This window comes from Halichoeres trimaculatus, unplaced genomic scaffold (genome assembly GCF_033239565.1).
Source record: "Halichoeres trimaculatus isolate MK-OKI-2021-1 unplaced genomic scaffold, fHalTri1.1 fHalTri1_scaffold_8, whole genome shotgun sequence".
Classification (NCBI taxonomy): Eukaryota; Metazoa; Chordata; class Actinopteri; order Labriformes; family Labridae; genus Halichoeres; species Halichoeres trimaculatus.
In genome coordinates this window covers 27,740,660-27,759,222 of record NW_027437186.1, presented here as the reverse complement: position 1 = coordinate 27,759,222, position 18,563 = coordinate 27,740,660, and the positions used below count along the sequence as shown (strand labels likewise).

At 42.2% G+C, this 18,563-nt stretch overlaps 1 long non-coding RNA gene across 1 annotated transcript in view; it reads right to left on the bottom strand.

Moving 5' to 3' along the window:
• LOC141795498 (uncharacterized) overlaps positions 1-18,341 on the bottom strand; it is a 38,417-nt gene extending 20,076 nt beyond the window's left edge. The window contains exon 1 of the long non-coding RNA XR_012598609.1: positions 18,192-18,341. This is a non-coding gene — a long non-coding RNA (uncharacterized LOC141795498). The remainder of the gene's footprint in view (positions 1-18,191) is intronic.
• Between the last annotated feature and the right edge of the window lie 222 nt (positions 18,342-18,563).

The following is an 18,563-nucleotide window of genomic DNA, read 5'->3' as shown; positions in this document are numbered from 1 at the left end:
CAACTAAAATCATTTACTAAATTATTTTTGAAGACTTTTTTTCTGTTTGGCATTTTTAGTTGATTTCACTCTGATAACGATGTGTGTTGTTGTTTTCTTGTAGTTTAAACCTTGTAATGAGCTTAAACCAACATGAGGTGTTTCAAATGTTCTATAAAAGTAAAAGTTAATGCCACTAACACAACTTTTTCTTCTCCACAAAGAAATCTGTGACATCCCAGAATATTCATTCACACAAACTTGTAAAATATGTATAACTATTATTTTCTTGAATTAAATACCTGGATTATACTGCTGAAGTGATTCTCTGTTGCCCCATTAAATGTCTCTGTCCTCTAATAAGAAATCCAGATTGTATGAATCTGCAGCTTTAATTGGACGCTGTCGAGAGAACTTCTTAGTTGTGTGAGCTTGAAATGCTAATTGGTTAAACTAAATGCAAATCAAGGTGTGACTGGGTTCTCTCTGCTTACATGTTATGAATAATTGAAGCGTATTGTTGGGGGATGTAATGTGTTCTTTTATTTGCAAAGTCACGCCCGTGCTTTCTGATATGCTGATGAGTCTCCCCTTGAGTAATTGAGCCGTGCTTTAGAAAATCAGCCCGGGCCTAATGGTGCATTGTCTGGAGGATGATCAAAAAGCAGCCGAGATGAGGATGAGATGTTCTCTGATGATCCGCAGATGACACTGATAATGAGGCTCTTGAAGGAGTTCTTTCCACGACGAGGATGAGCGAGTTTCATGTCCTCGACGCTCTCCAGACTCGACCCTGTACCCTCCTTCGCCTCTCTAAGGGTGTCTAAATCAGGAAACATTCTCGTGTATCACTCCTCATGACCTCAATCCACCCTCTTATTTTGGAATATTGTACACACTAATCTTCCTCTTATACTTTACAGCAGCGCATTGTTCAGACACAACCCGTGACCACATGCACACGGGAGCAGAGCCAGCGGATGACAGACAGCTGCAGTTCAAAGCCACGCAGCAGCTGTGATCCATTGTCTGACATCTGAAGCAGGCGATGGCTGCCTTTAAACGCCTCTATTCTCTCTCCCTTTCTCGCCTTTCCATCCCTCTTTGTCCTCCAGCGCCGAGCACTTCGGATTCCTGTGATGTTTTTGGGACTGCTGAGGTCTGCCTAGACACCGCAGTGTCTCAGATTCTCTCACAGCAACCAGGGAAGCATAGAATCTGCTCCTTATTTGCCTCCCACTGGGGGCAGACACTCAATCCAACCTCTTCACTGTCAGGAAAGCTTGCAGATATACTCGGCAAGCTGTGTTTTGCCCCCCAATGCCTTCCCCCTCACTCACTCTCTGTATGTATGTAACTTTCAAGCCCTTCATTTCCCAGAAAGGAGCCCAGGATTTATGAGTGCATGATCCGCCGCAAGCGACATCTCCAGAGAAGGATGAGTGTTTCCTGCAAACAGTCGGAGGGGAGGTGAGGGAGGCTGTGTGTGTGTGTGTGTGTGTGTGTGTGTGTGGGTGGACAGCTTCCATAGAAACACTATCCAGCAACACTTGAAGAGCGTCATCAAGGGGAGGTGTGTGTGCCTGTGTGTGTGTGTTTGCATGGAGGGGGCGTCTTTCTGAGAAAAAGCCCATGAGGCCTGCAGACCTGTGATTGACAGCTACCTCTGCTGATTACAGCCCCTCAGGGACGCACTCACGACGACAGCTGCTGCTTCAAACTCGCCCTGAACTGCCGCTAACTTCTAAATATGTCCACACCCGAGCTGTCAGCTCAGGAATCAAACTCTGCAGAAGCAGTCTGCAAAAATCCATCATCATCGTCATCGTGAAAGCGACAGAGAGACACACAGAAGTGCTGATGTGCAGATTGAGAAAGCGCCGGCATAAGTCAGATGTCAGAGAGGACGGCGGGGCTGTGGGACGGCGTGGACAGAGCGTGGTAGAGAGATGCACACGGAGGGGGCAGGCGGGTATCTATTCCAGTAGAAAGAGAAAGGTCACAGTGTAAGCTGATAAAGGCAGGAGGCAGAGCTCGGGGCTGCTTCCAGGCCAGCCAGTCAGCTGACGCCTGCAGCTGTGTTTGGAACATCAATATGAGCCTTGTTCAGCAGCCCCCGCCTCCCCCGCTCACTCGGCATCCCCTCCTCCTCCCTCCCTCCCCCTCTCCCCTCACGCTGTTTCCATTTTTTCTACAGCTCTGATTTATGAAAGTAGGGCATGTGCCCATAACTGCTGCATCAAGGCACATGGCTGAGCCTCCAGAGGCTCCAACACTCTGTTTACATCAGCCCAGACAACTACACCGCATTGCACAATCGCCACAGGCAGCTCTGTTATATAAAGACGACCACGCTGCCTCCATTGTTTTTGTTTTCCTCTCTTGCCCTGAATGCATTTCCTGAACTGTACGAATTAGCACAGACGAGACGTGCTCTGATCTTTGACACCTCACCTCACGCTGCCTTTAGAGGAGCACTGAACGCGGCCAGCTTCACATTTCTCATTCCCAGGCTGAGAATTTATCAAGCATATTTGGACTGAGCAGCTTGGGAGCACTCCAGGAGCTTCAATAGCTGTTTTGTTTCTGTCGAGTTTGTTATTTTTCGGCTGTTTTGCAGGATTTCAGAGGCTTTGTGTCAGAGGGTGATTGTCGAGAAGTACTGGAGCATGAGAACATTATTACAAAGCAACAAACACTCCGATTCCATCAGCGAGTGCGAAACGGGGAGCGTGCATGCTCGTCTGGGGATGACAATTAGTCTCAAACGTAGCACCAAGGCTCTTCGCGAGCAGTTTCCATGACAACAAATCGGACTGCTCACACGGGAGAAGACACAAAGATGAGCTCTTAATGAGCGAGAACAAAAGCGTTTGAGCAAGGAGCAGAGACTACAGTGATGTGACGGGAAATCTGCACCATCACGCTGAGATTTGGAGACAGGTTGAAGATCAGGTGGAGATGATTCAGACGAACAAGAAGAGAATGGAGAGTACAGTTGTTTTAGTCATTCGACTCACAGATGGAGGTTGAAGAACGTAACAAGCTGCTGTTATCATACACCGTACAGTCACTGCACTTAGACAACCACTGAACCTCACAGAAGAAAAACAGGACTGCAGTTCCCTGAGTGGCCTCTAGAGGCTGCCCCCAAAAGTGATACAATCCCCAAAGAGCTCCATGTTGAACAGCAGAAATAAACATGTTTACAGCCTGGTAGAACAGCTTAAACATATTTTCAAATTTCCATTGGAGAGTTATATAAAACCCTACAATATAGAAAAAAGAAATAAAAACAAAGAGAGAAAAAAAATCTAGACCCCTGGAGACAACTTCTGCAAAATAATATATATAATAATAACAAGATTTTGATTTTTTATGTATCAAAATTTGAAAAGGCAGGGTTTTCTACCAAACGGGAAGTGTAAGGGAAAAAAAAGTAAAAAGATCATTGTACTGCCAAAAACTGCAATACTTTGCTCTACCACCCGAGGCTGACCCCAAAAGTCAGTCAGTCCCCACTGAGCTCCATGTTAGAATATTTATGGTCGAACTAAACGTATTCACAACCCAGAACAAAGACAGTCCCCTGCACCTTACGGTTGTTTTTTCTAATTAAAAATCTCTAAAAAGACTTTTTCTTGAATGTATTTGTTGATTTCTATTCTTAAGACAAACTAAGAAACTGACAGGGAAAAAAAGAATACAATCTAGACCTTTGAGATGAATAATGGTAAAAAAATACACAAAATGTTTTAAACATAAAAAAAAAACGTTTAACAAGATAAAAGAACAATTTTTGAATTTTCAAATTATTTTTGTGTAACTTTGGGTCATATTTTGATGTCTTCTTTAATTAGAATTGAACAAAATAAGTAGTAGATGCTGTTTAATTTTTCAGGATGCTAACTGCAATACCTTGATTTGACGCAACATGCTGCCTTCAAAAGTGAGTCAGCCCCCCATGTTAAAAACTTAAGAGCAGAAAAAAACATGTTTTCAGCCTGGTACAGAAACTTTTTTTGCACCTTGTTGTTATTTTACAAAGTCACACAACTGTACAACTGTGCAACTGAAGCAGTTTTAATCCAGGCAGAAAACTCGAGGCAAAAAAACAAAATCCTAAAATAGCAAAAACTGTAATACTAAGCTTCGACACAAGGGATTGTTTCCAAAAGTAGGCCCCAAAGAGCTTCATGTTAGAAAAGGACAAGTTAACAGCCTAGTACAAAAACTGTAATTGCATTTTATAACATTTTTCATCACTCACAACATCAAAAGGCGTTAATTTATTTTTTTAAAATAATTATAATAATTATGACTTATATATTAAGACTGCAGACCATATTTTGATGGGGGGTTTTTTGTTGGAGTTTGTTTTTTTGTTTTTTGTTTTTTTGTTGTCAAAAGTTAAAAAGGGATTCAACAGTGGCAGGGTCTTACTGATATAATGGTATAAAACTGCAATACCCTTGAGCGTCCACTAGAGTTTGTCTCCAAAGTGAATAAGGTCCCCATAGTGCTCCATGTTAAAAACTTACCAGCAGAAATGTTTACAGCCTGGAACAGGAACAGCTTGTCTCTCTGTAGCTTATTTTTCTCTTTATGACTGTGCATCTGAATTTAATAACAGCTCACCTGTTTACAGGGAGGATTAGGGGGGCGTGGCCTCTTTGGTTGACAGGTATATTTTTGACATTAGCAAGCATCTGTATCTCACCATATTGTCAATCCTGCAGCATCTATACTGTGAATATCTGTTTAGAACATTGAGTCCAGTTACACTGAAAGATGATTTGATGGAGCTGCATTCTTTATTAAAACACTGTAAGTGTGTTAGAAACTGATGTTTTGTGTATTTCTGTCCACTTGTGAGTCACTCAAGGTGCTGTGCCCTCCATGTAAGAGTCAGGTCAGTGCAGTAAGGCCTCTGTGCTCTCAGCTTTGCCCTCATTACTCCAGTTTTCTCTCCATGAAAGGAGTTATCAAAGCTGCCCTGCTGCTGTTTAGTATGGTGCACATGGCTTACGTCGCTGGCACAGCTTATGCTGTTTGTGTGCCTTTTACAGAGAGCGGTGCTGCTTTGTGATGCTCACAAGTATTAATATTCTCTGGCAGGAAGGCGCAGGGAGAGATAAAAAACATCTTATTTTTCAAACTGGAGCTCTAACCCAAATAAACACTCTTTCTTTTTTATTTTTTCACCCTCAGAGATGTTTCCCCCCTCATGCTTCTTCGTCTTTGTTGCTCGCTGGCTTTGTAGACGTCCTCGTATCCTCAACGCTCCCTTCACCTCCCCCTCCCCTCGGCTCCTCTTCACGCCTACGCTCCTCTCCTCCACTCTCATAACTCAGCTGTTACTTGGCAACGTGGTCCCAGCTGGACCCAGCATCAGCTACGTTTCTGTGGCAACAGGATGCACACATGCAGACACGGTAAACATGTTGGGTTTTTTATAGAAGGCAGGGTGATGAGAGTGAAAGAATACACGTGTGTTTGAGAGAGGAGAGCTCAGATGTATCTGTTTCATAAAACCAACAAATAAAAGAAAGATGTAAAAATAACAGATTTAAAAGCTGATTCCTGATTGGACAAGGCTGTTTTCTTTTCTTCTTACATCTAAAAGCACCCACAGCGCTGAGTGCACGCTTCTGGGAAACAAACCTCTCTTCCACGCTCTGGGTACCACTGCATCTGTCGTCATAGCAACCCGATCCATCATCTGCAGGGGGATCAATTGATTCATTATTAAGCGAGGCGCAGCCCTCCTCCTCTGCTTCCAGTTCACGTCTCCTTACTCTGCCTTCCAGCATCCATTATTGACGTCTGAAGCCGGCCCACTCACCGAGTTGGAGAACAGAGGGCTGTCGAGTCTCCCTCGTGGAAATATATTTCAGGTTCTGCCTTTTTCTTCTGAAAAACACCGCGTTCATTGACCCGAGTGAGAGGCGCAGGGGGTGCGGCATGAAGGATGGAGAGTCACAATTTAATGCAGCCAAATACACATCAGATGTCAGCGTGTGAGAAGGATACACACAGATTTAGATTTAAAGCCTGAATGATATCAGAAGAATCTGCTATGTGATGTTACATCAGAGGATATCCCGATAACGGTCAAAGAACGCAATTTTGTAGTATCCAGGACACATTACACATTGCTTCATAAAGTATTCATGAATATGACCTTCAATTCTGCAAGTTTCTTAATATGTCATAATTCATCCCAACAACAATTTGACTCTGTTTGATTTTAGAATAGCTTAGCGACCTCTAAGAGATCGTAAGGTCTTTGCTGTGATTGTTAGGATTGAAAAAAGTCTGACTTTTGGGCTTTTAGCCTCGTCAGCCTCTTAAACAGATGCTATAGTCCTCTTCTCAGATGCCTTGTCTAATAAAGGTGAATCCAAAAACTTAACAAAGCCAGATTTTGCAGGTTTCAAAATTTACACTTTGAACGAGACTTAATATTAAGTTGCAAATCCTGTGCTTGTGTGGCCCGCTGGCATCACTAAACCATTGGATCCTGTTATTTCGTTGCTTTCATCTCAGCCTCTTTCAGTTGTGGTTTAATAAAGGGGTTACTCCCTCCAGTCTTCTCTTCAGCAGGTGAAATGCCCACTCTATGGCAGATATGGGGAAACTACAGCCCATGGGCCTTTGAGGCCCCACATAAAACGCAATCAAAAAAACCTCCTTTTACACGGAAGCGCTGAAAACACTCTAGTATGCATGCTTGGCCTGTAGTTGGCGATATAACTGTAGAGACACGCCCTACGCGACCACTACCTGTTTCTCCACAGACCAAAAGAGTCAGCTGCTTCCAAACTAGAGTAGAAAGAAAAAAGAAACACAATGGAAGCTGAATGAGTGAGCTTTGTTTGGATGGGGGATGAAGTACAGTGGTCACAGCATTTCAGAAAAATATCACTCTGTAGGCTGTTTTCAGAAGTTTCTGTTTAAGATGGCTAAAAGGTCGAGGCTGAAACCCAACTTTTTCATCCTAAGACTGTTGTTGTGTAAACAGCCTCTAAATCTTCTACTTCCTGCTCCTGGTAATCGACTTTGTTGCTTTTTGGATCATTATCTTGCTGCACAATAAGGGATCTCTCAGTCAGTATGGGTTTTTTTCTTAGAATATACAGATGAAAAATGTTTCTGTAGTCTTCAGAGGTCATTTTGCTGCAGTGCTCATGTGTAACATCATCAGAAGAAGTTGTGTGAGCCTGAGCGGTGATGTTATCTCCACCATGTAGCTCATATGTTTGGGATCTTGAGCGGAAACTTTCCGTCACTTCAGCGAGTCTTCATCTTTAGGGTTTGCCTCCTAACTTGTGTTTATAAAGTCTAACAGTTGCTTCGGGGTCTTTTTTTTACAGCCTCGCAATGTTTATGTCGTCGACTGCTGCTGTTTCCATCAGTCTCCCCATTCGACGTCTGTTACTCTGGTGCACAAGTTTCTTTCCTCTTCGGGATATTCCAAGTGGTCGTCACAGTGGTTATGGTCAATGTTTGTTCCATGGCTCTGATTGAGTTTCATCTTCCCAAAGCTCCACAACTGCTTGTTTTCAACTCTTACTAAAACAAAGGAATGTGCCTCTCTGTTTCTATACTTTAGAGGGGAGTGAACATTGATATTTTGAAGTCAAAGGGTCAGAAAAAGGGGAAATGCCTCATTGCAGAGCTGCGGCATCTGCTTAGCAACCATAAAAACAAAAGAAGACCTAAAGGGATCAATATTGCAACATTGGTAGAGTTGTAGGGAAGAAGCTGCAGAGATCAGCAAGGAGGTAAAAAATATACATGCCGGTTAACAAACAGAGGTCTTTTTCGATGCACAGTGCAATAGAAATAAAACTGCAAATTATTGTGCAGCCCTAAAAGAAAACCATCAGAATATCCTGCAGAAAATGTTGCATGCATCTGGAAACCTGAGCTAATATAAGTCCAAGTCCTTCAAGGTCTTCTCTACACGTGGGGGAACTTGTAGAGGAACAAAATCAGGGTGTGTGGGTCTTTGTGGTGCAGATGAGTTAATATGAGCTGAGGCTTAAACAAGAAGAAGAAAGGGACACACAGAGCGTGTTCAAAACACTCTTTTCTGGAGCAGGGCATTCATAGCTGCAGGGGAAGACACGCTTTGATGGTATCAGTCTGTCCTCCATCATGAGGCTGCACACCTCAGCAGAGCCCGGAGGCAGCGGGATGGGTGTGGAGCTCCAGTTACACAGAGCAGGAAGACAAATGTGTATTATTGGAAAATGTGTGCTAAATGGATGATGTCAGCTGCGGCACTTTGACATTTTAATGTCATCTCTGAGGGAATTACATCATTAGTCCTCTTTCCTGGCCCTGCTGAATGCTGGGAAACCTCCTAATGGATGTCAACAAGCCGTCCCTCTGGAGGATTGGAGGCTGCAGGGAGGAGAGAGTGAGGCCTCACACGGAGCGTCATCCAGACTAAAAGCCTTCAGTGCAAGATTAACTTTGAGTGCAGTCATCTCCACGTGAGCCTGACCCCACCTGACCCAGCGTGTAACCACCTCGCCGTGTTTGTTAATTGTTCAGCACGTTTATAATCACAGGAGCAGATTGAGCCTGCGCGCAAGTGAGAGAAACTCCACAACAATTGTGCTTCTTTTAATTTGAAAAGCTGTCAGAGGCGGCGTCCAATAATTGATTCATTAATCATGTAAGTCCATTAAACACAAATCAGGTCCAGGGATGCAAAAACTTATCTGACTTCTCTCACTGCGAAATAAATTATGGAGTGAAACACCTCAAACTAGATAACGCTATCAAAAAAAGCCTTTTATATGCTAATGAAAGTGGAGCCGCGAACATAACAAGTCGCTCATATTTTCAGCAATAACATCGAATCATCACAGCGGCTGCAAATAGACTCCAAACAAACACGAAGGCTTTAGTGGAAAATAGGTCAGGAGCCGGATATTCATGGAGCTCAGATGACTCTCAAAGCAAAAAACTGTGTCTGTGAAATCACATGATGCCGAGATAAATCAGTAGAGAGAGGAGGAGAGGAGGAAATCTGACAAAATTAGTGAAATATAAGACGTATTTTGATGGATTTGGCTTCATGGTGGATCGCAGCGGCCTTGGAGAGGATTTGGCGTCAAGTGAAAAGATGAAGGATAGGAGGGAAAAGTGCAGCTTAGGTTAGAGGAACAATCACGAATCTGACCGGTGTTCTGGACAAAAGAGAATCACATTCCCAGAGCGTGAGAATCAAATGTTAGCGTGCGACGTGGATCTGCTCCCTGCTCAGACTTCCATTTCAGATTCATCGCCTGACTCCGACGATGAGCGTGTAATCTCCCGTCCCAGTTCATTCAGAAAAGCAGATTTGATGTGACAAATCCAGGCCCCAGATGACAAATAAGTCAGGAATTTTCTGTGATAAGTAGCACTCACTTTACGGAGCGGATATCTGTGTCACTCCGCATCAAAACATGACCCAGAAAGACCCAGGACTGACCTAAGCTCATCATCACACCCATTGGTCTTCCTTTACATTTCATGCAACAATATCCCTTCCTTTACAAGCATGCTTTAGAATGTGCACACACAGACACACATACATGTGCAGGCAGGAGACGGTTACATAAACACGAGCCATGTAAAAGAGTTCAGCATGCACAGGCTGTCATAAAAATAGTGTGCATGAATGAATAACATAAAACGAGAGGGGCAGATCAGCTACCCCCTTATGTGCTCGCCTCAGATTCAAATTTAGCTCTGCGTAGGGAATTGATGAGACACAGAGCTCAAAGCCAAAGTCTTCAAAGACCGCGGTTACACAAGTTGCAAGGCGTCAAACCCACTTTGTAGTTCTCGGGTGAACGAGTGGGCTGCCGAGCTGCACAGGGCGATACGCAGCAGAGCTCTGCAGGGCCGAGGAAATGTGATAAAATACAAAAGTTACACCAAGGTTACGGCGTGTGTGTGTGTGTGAAAAAGTGATCTTCTTTACTGTTTTCAGTCGACTGTAGAGGAGGGAGCCGGGGTCGCTCTATCATGTTTCAAGGTGAAGGTCTCCTTTATCGTTGTCGTAAAACACAGCAGGTGTGGGAGAGAGAAGAGAGCAGCAACGCCGAGGGAGAGCCAGGAGAGATAAGGAGAGAAATAAAGAGCTGAGGGTGAAATAACGTAAGTCGACGGTTTCATCACACTTTACAGAGAGAGAGGAGCATCTGAGGAACAGTTTGATGTTGGGGGATTTACACTGGTTTGTTTTTTTACTGAGAGTTAGAAAATCGCAATATGTTCCAACTACTGCTGCTTTGTCTGAGGCCTCAAACCATGCAGGTCCAGATTCTTTTTTCAAACAGTTTAGGATTCAGCGTAATCAAGATCTAATAAATATGATATGTTTTAATTATTCACAGTGTTAGATTTGGAAAACTAAGTTCAATGACTGATCTCAGACATAACCACGAGTAACTTCTGCTTCTGCAGTTCTGCTGGTCATAGTTTGAGGCAAGTGTTTAAGGCAAATTTTCAACAAACAAATGCACATTTCATAACTTTAAAAACAACTCCAACAAAGCACCAGTTTAGCTTAGCATGCGCCCAATGTATGCACACAAAATACTCAACATGCTCGATGCCAATTGGACTCTAATCTGTGACTCTTTACTGCATGTTTTTACTCTCTTACCTAAAGAAAACCAACAGGTCGGTTCGAAGAACATTACAGTTCTCCTGACTCCTCAGTTGTACTCAAACATCCCCACCCAGAGCAGTTGTTTCGGCTGTGTATGAAACTTTATCCGACTTCAGCTTTAGCATCAAGATACAATAAAAGTAGAATACGTGTTAGACTCCTGCAAAGCTGACATTATCTCTCCATAAGTTCAGGTTGGACTGGACATTGATACCACTCTCTAGCTTTGGTTAGCAACAGTTAGCTGAGCATAAAAACTCTGTAGAAGAAGCTTGAGCTGACAGTTAGCTTAGCATAAAAACTCTGTAGAAGAATTTTGAGCTGATGGGGATCCTGACGAAGTAAACGGATTAAATGTGTAATGCCATGAGGTGAGAGTTGAAACAAAGTTGGAAACTGACGGAATATAAAGTTGTCATGTTTAGAGGATGGAGTCGGATCGTAACATAGAGTTAAAATGTTCAGAATCAGAATCAGAAATATTGATCCCAGAGGGGAAATTACATTGCAGTTTCACCCCTTACAAAAAAAACATAAAAAGACAGTTACATATAACAGGTGGAGGACAGGAGCGAGAGACCCCTGGAGGCAGCTAGCGTGCGCAGCATCCTGTTTCTTCCAATGTGAAAAGATCAGGAGGGAGGAGGGCGAAAAAAATTCTAATACCAGACTAGGCTCCTGTAGGGGGGCACAGTAAGGCTAGGGCAATATGCCTTTCTCGCGATCCGATTCTTTTACAATTTTGGGGTGCCAATTCAATTTAAATTGCGATTCCTCGATGCTTCCCATTCTTGAAATTTTTAATTTTCTTTTTTTAACAGCAGACCATGTGAAAACGTTAAGTGATGATGATATTGTCTATAGACTATATCAGAAGCCATATTTTCCCCAAAAAATTGCACATCATTTAAGTCAAGGAGAAACATTTCGCCATCTGCCGGAGAAAGGTGGTAACTTTTTTCCAATCCAGCTTTTAATCAAAGACTGAAATAAAGAATTTAAATTTGGGGGAAAAAATATACGTTTTTTTTTTCTTTTAACTGAGAATCCCAATTTCAATATTGTTAAACAAAAATTCCCAATACTTACGTGATTGATTTTTTCACCCACCCCTAGTTTGTAAGCCCGTGGACTTTACCTTCCTAGGTTCCTATGTTGAAGTCTGAATATATTTGGATATATTAAAGTTTGGGTCAACATAAAGTCATAATATTGAAAAGCTAGAGGAAAATAAACTTGGATTGTTGCGAGGTTAACATAAAGAAGAAGCAAAGTTGTGAGGTTACGAAGCTAGAGTCAAAATGAAGGAAAGCTGGAAAATAAATAATTTTGGAATGTTATGAGGTAAGTGTGGAAGTGAACTGACACTAATAGATTACAGTCAGAATAAATTTAGGAATTTTTCGGGTTTGGATTTGAAACAAAATCATAAGTTTATGGGGCTAGAGTTGAAAAAAGTTGGAATGTTACGAAGCTCGAGATGAAACAAATTCTGAGTTTTAAGATGTTAAAGTAGAAGTAAACTCGTAGAGTTACTGCATAAGCGTTGCAGTAAAGTCAGAATCTCTACAGGTTAGAGTCGACATAAAGTCAGAAAATTAAGAGGTCAGAGTTAAAAAACAAGCTGCAAGGTTCTTAGGTAAGAGTCAATAAAAAAATCAGACTGTTATGAGGGAAGAGTAGAAATAAATGATAAGTGATTACATTTGGAAATCAGTTTATATGTTACAAAAATGGAGGACTGTCGTAGGGAGGAGGGAACATTCACTTTCTATCTGAGTAAAACATAGAGGTGGATCTTCTGTTCATTGGGCACAAACAGGCTAGCTGTTAGCCTCCAGCCTTTACTGTTTATGAATATAAACCAGCTTCTGGTAAGTGTGTCATGTCTGATTGTTGCCTAAAAAACAGATAACAGAGCGGAGACTTTGTGTAAACTGTCTGATAATCTAATAATAGTGATGCAACCACAGTTTCTGTTTTCCTCAGAGAAACCGCAGCTCCTCCATCCTGTTGTGAAACAACACTGCACATTACCGCATTCTGACTAGCATCACATTATTAATGGTAGCTTCAGCAACTAGCGACGTGCCTGTAACACTGAGACGATAGAAAGGAAGTGGAGGATTGCCACATTCTTGCAGAGGCCCCACATTCCCCCCGAGCTCAACTGCGCAGCTCGTACACTTCCTCCTTCCCCTCCAGCCCCCAGCTTCCTGTGCAGCAGCACGGCCGCTCAACCTTTCCTTTCTCTGAGCTCGGTCAAGCTCCCTTCACCCCGTCGCTCCAAATACATTATTTACACTCTCCTCCCCTCCATCCCTTCCTCCCTCCCTTCAGCTCTAAAGAATCAGGACAGAGGGAAATAACACCACTGTATAACCCCCCTCCCCTCCACCAGCACCACCCCACCTGCTCGCTCTTATTCTCACTCTGCGGGATGAAAATCGAGCACAGGGCCAGGCTGCGACAATGGGAAACTCTGTGAGGCCCCGGCCCTCCCATTAATCCCCTCTGACATGCCTCCCGAGGGCAGGGATTTGCTACAAGTCAATGCAGGAGACCTACAGTATGCAAAACAAGCCTGTCTGACTCTCTCATGGTTTTCAAAGCCACTGCACTGCCTGTGTGTGCGTGTGTGTGAGAGAGTGTGTGTGTGAGACAGGAAGGCAGATCAGAGCGAGGGGAGGGGGGGGAAAAAATAACCATGCACACAGTCTGCTTAGTTAACCCTTTCCTAACCCCCCGCCTGCCTGCCTGCCTGCCTGCCTGCTTGGTGTGCGTGTCACTTCCTTCTTCTAGTTTCACTTCTGGCCCACATTACACACATCACGCTGATGACAGATGACAGGATGAGAAGTGAAGCTGATTTTTTATATGACAGATCCACCTCCAGGTTTGTTACCAGAGACAAACAAGAGCTCTGGGGTCATGTGATGCACTCACTCCTCTCAGGCGGGCGCACTGCTATTGAATTTCCACCTTATCGGGGATCTAGTGATGAAGAGATAGGTGGAGGCTTGGGGGTAGGGTGGAGGATGACATTAGCGAGAAGCAGTGAGGGTGGTTGAGTGCTTGGGGGGAAGGCGGCTGTCCACACCCTGCAGCTCACACACACCGAGAATGTAAACAACCCACTGAGCCTGCACATGGAGGAGGGGAAACTGGAGGAGTTCCTCTGTAGCAGAGCTGAAACATGAGTGTTTTTACACCAATAACATCTATTTTTCATGACTCAATCTGTCTCCCAGAAGCACGTGGTGTCTGCAGATCCCCATGTCGCGGTTTTTGAATCAACATCAGGAAGAAACATCGGAATTGAAAATAATTTAAAATGTATTTTGGCTTAAGTCAAAATACCAAGAAAAGAGATAAAGACAATGTTGGCGTTAAAATAAAGTTGGAATTCTATGAGGTTAGTAGAAACAAAGTTGTAAGATGACAAGGTAAGAGTTGATATAAAGTTGGAATGTTGCAAGGTTACAGACAAAATAAAGAGAATGCAAAATCATAAAATACAAGAAAAAGTTAAACTGTTGCAAAATTCAAGTCAAAATAAAATGATAATGTTACACGATATAAGTTGAAAAACAGCATTGTGGGATTTGAATCCAAAAGTCATGAATTAACAAGGTCAAAGTTTTAACAGTCAGAGTGTTGCATGGTTAAAGTAAGAAAACACACACACACACACACACACACACATATATATATATATATATATATATATATATATATATATATATATATATATATATATATATATATATATATATATATATATATAATCTTTTTTTTTCGTCATACGCACAAAAAAAGACTTTTACAAAAATTAATCAAAAAATGTCAAAAATTTACAGAATTCAGTTGTAACTTTCAAGAATAAAGTCTGTTATGGTGTAAAGCTGTTACAATTCAAGTGACGTAGGTTATGTCTCTTGATTGTTATGTTATAGGAGCCTAAATAAAGTTTTAATGTTACAACATATTGTTACCAGATTAGATGGAAAAGAGATGAACTTTTACAAAAAGTAAAAGTTTATGCTAAGCTATGAAGTCAAATATGAAGCAACACTACAATGATAAAAAATACTAATAATTTTTTAAAAAACAGGCTAACCTTGGCCTATAATATTGATGTTTTTCTGATTTGATTTAGGACCTTGGTCACGTAACAACTGGACTTGAGATGCAAAATGTGGTATTTTCCGAACCATAAATTGCACTTTTTTCATTGTTTGGCTGGTCCTGTGACATACAGTCAGGTGCGACTTATATATCAAATAAATAAGGAGATGTGTTATTGGATATTTTTAAGGAAAAAGATTGCTAGATCCATACTGATGAGGACATACCTCTCCAGCCCCTATGGCATTTCTAAATTTAAATCTCAAACTTGTCGTCTACTCTCCCGTAACATTTAAGAACATTCATCCAATGAGGCCCATTTAAGCTACCACATTGCACCTGTCTGACCAGCAACACTCACAGTAGAGCAGTGGAGGAGGAGGAGGGGTGAAGTGCATATGAGCAAAGTGAGTGAGAGGAGGGCATGTTGAGAGAAGAAACTGAAACTTAACTATGCTCACAGATATGAGCTGCTGTTGGAAAGATATTTAACCTCCAAATAGACAAAAACTTATCAAAGTTATACGTAAATAGTTGTCTCTTGAAATACTGTTAACATACCAAATCATTCTAACTAAATGCGTCTTGTAGTTCAATGCGACTTACATATATTTTTTCCTCTTTATGACACATTTTTTGACTGATGCAATTTATACTCCGAAGCAACTCATAGTCTAGAAAATATGCTGTTCCAACTTTTATCTTGCTATATTACAACTTACTTCTCAAATCTTATTAATGTTTTATTTTATTTTATTTTTCTCCCTGTCGTCCTAATTTCCAGTTGTTTAATGCAAAACACTTTTAAGGGCAGAGTGCCTCCACCAAGGAAAGATTTCAGAGGTGGTTTTAATGGCCATGAAAACCTACAACTATTGATTTATTGTCATTTAATGAAGCTACTCCTGCAACAGAGGTAAACAACAGTAGAATACAGCAAAATTCTGGTTGTCTGTCTTTATTTCAACCAAATTCTGATCCTTCTCATTTTACCAAAAGAGGGTTAGAAAAATTATTTTTTATCAGACCTGTCTCAAAAAGTAAATTCATTATAGCTATTCGAGTAAAGAAAGACTGAAACCTGGCCTGTACAGTATTACTGTACAACATGTCAGTGCATTATGTGTGTTTGATTCCCCCCACCTACACAAATAGCTGCAGCAGAGGTTGAATTAGCATGAGGAGGGCAGCAGAGGAATGGAAAAACAGATGACAGGCATTGCCCCACAGAGGAAGAGAAATCCACCAGGATTTGTAGCCTGCTTTAGATTCACGTGATTGGCTCCACTGCTGCCTCCACCCCCACCCGCTCTTTTTTTCCACCCATCCTCAGACCCTTTGAGATGGAAAAATGGGTCATCTGTGTGGAAGTTAATACTCCGAGCACGTACAGTGCTGCTTTATTTTAAGGACGTGCCTTGGAAATGTTTCTCCCCCTCTCTGGCTGCTGAATGACACCGAGGAGGCATGGGGTAATTAATACGCAGTGTTGCTGCTGTGCACACAAGTGGCAGAGCCCAGGAGAGCTGCAGTCTTTATTATAGCTGCTGGACATGTCTCATGTTCCTCCCCGGCCTTCCTCTTACCATGACAACGTACAGTAAGCTGTGGTACCGCAGCCATGACATCAGCAACACGGCACAGACAGTGAGACTCTGGGAGTCATTGAGCGAGGAAAACATGTTCCAAAACAGACGCAGGAGGACTGACGGCCTCTGTGATCCGCTTTACCTCCCAGAGAGGTTAGAGCGCCGAGCTAACACTCAAGCAGAGCTGCAGAGAGCTACGTGGAGCTACCATAGTAACCACATACAACAGAGTTATTTCTGGCTGCTTTAACCTCCAAACACAGCTGCTCCTTCTGATACCCAGCCTGTGCATTCATGGTGCTCGCTTTACGCAGCCTTGACATTCAAACAGCAGTGACACAGTACAGGTAATAACTGCTGTGCATACTTCTCTATAATCAAAATACATACATGGATATGGATGTGAACGTTCAGTCACACTTTATTTCCTGCACCTGTAATAAAGGAACAGCATGCATCTGTCAGCGTTGGAGGAAAGCGCAGCACAAACTGTTAAAAATCAGCCCTCCTGAGCACATGGTCTCTGTGCTGCAGGCACGGCCATTGTTATTGCTGTCAACAGGAACTGTTCTGCTCTCAGCTCTCTCTCCATTCAGACGTCCTTCAGCGGAAACAACGCAACGTCAGCCTGGAGCAACACTCCCCCCTACTGCATGAGAAGAGCACCTCTCTGTGTTTCCTCCTCGCCCTCCTCTGCATGCTTCATCAGATACGAAGAGCTGACTCATAATCCATTCATACACAGTCAGATGGAGCAGAAACACATTTAGAAGAAGGATGTTGAAGTACAGGAAGTTAAGCAGGCGCCTCATTGGTTATGATAATGTGTTTTCAGGATTGATAACACAGATTAGGATTAGTCTGGGGTGGAAACAAAACATTTGCTGAGTCATCCAGAAACCACATTAAAGGGGCCTTCCCCAAATCTAAGCTGCACCTGCTCCCTCCTACATTAGCACACACAGATCTTAACATTCAGCGTCTGTCTTAAACTGGATCCTAAGACCGACAGGAAACCAGCAAAGGCATCACACAACATAGAAACTGATCAACAGCAAAACATTAAGATTTGCAATAATCCAGGTGAGGAGTGATGAATATAAATAATTCATTTGGAGGACAAGGGGCCTTTAACTTCTCAATAAATCTCAACTGAAAAAACCTTAGTGTGTAAAACTGAGCAAAAGGAAAAAGTTTTTTAAATTTTACCATACAGAGAAAACATGACAGGCCCTAAAATAGAGCCCTGGGGGACTCCAAAAACTCTCAAGGCCAAGGTGTATGGGAAAAATCCTGAAAGACAGGACTAAAAGTGTGTGAGGACGGTAAGATATTAAAACCAAAGAGCTCTAAATGAATAAATAATGTACTTTTTCTGTTAATTATTCATAATTTATGTTTATTTAACATTTTTACTGTCTACAGTTTAAAAAAAAACGTGTGTGAAAACGTGTTTGAACCAACATCACTATTTGGGCAGTACACGGATGTAAACACTTAATGGACAGCGATAGAAGTGCACAGAGAAATATGATTTTAAGATGTTTAATCCGCCAACAAATGTGGACAAATGCACAGAGCACACTAAAACATATCATGAAGGACTTAATCAGCAAGAAAATGAGTGAGATTTGGAACAATTATGCCTAAGTAGTGGGAGATACCCATACCAGGAGTGGGCACTTAATCATCATCCACCATGTATTAATTGTTACTAAAGTGTGATTTTAGAATGCTATGGACAGAGGATATGACCAACTTTAAGAGAAGAAGGAAGAAATGCTGTGAACAGACCCAAGTTGTACAGCTATTACCTTAGAAGTCCTGTCGGAGCTTAGCTAGCCACATTCTCTGTCGTTCTTTGGACAATTGTTGACGCTCCTCACGAGATTTTGGGTGACAATAATCCAATATACCGGCGAGCTGAATTCCATTCTGTTTAGAAAGTGTCCCCAACGTGGTCGATCGCGAGTTGATGACGTCACGTGAAACACTATTAAAACGCAAGCAATGTTTACGGTAGTGAGTAAGCAGTCACAACAACTCTCCCTTAATATTTCTGATGGATGACAACAAAATAATCTGCTGGTAAGCTCACACTAACAAATTGCTTAAAGTTAATTTACTTACCAGAGGAAGATACACTTGCAATTACTTTTCTAGGGGACAATTAAACGAACCAATCA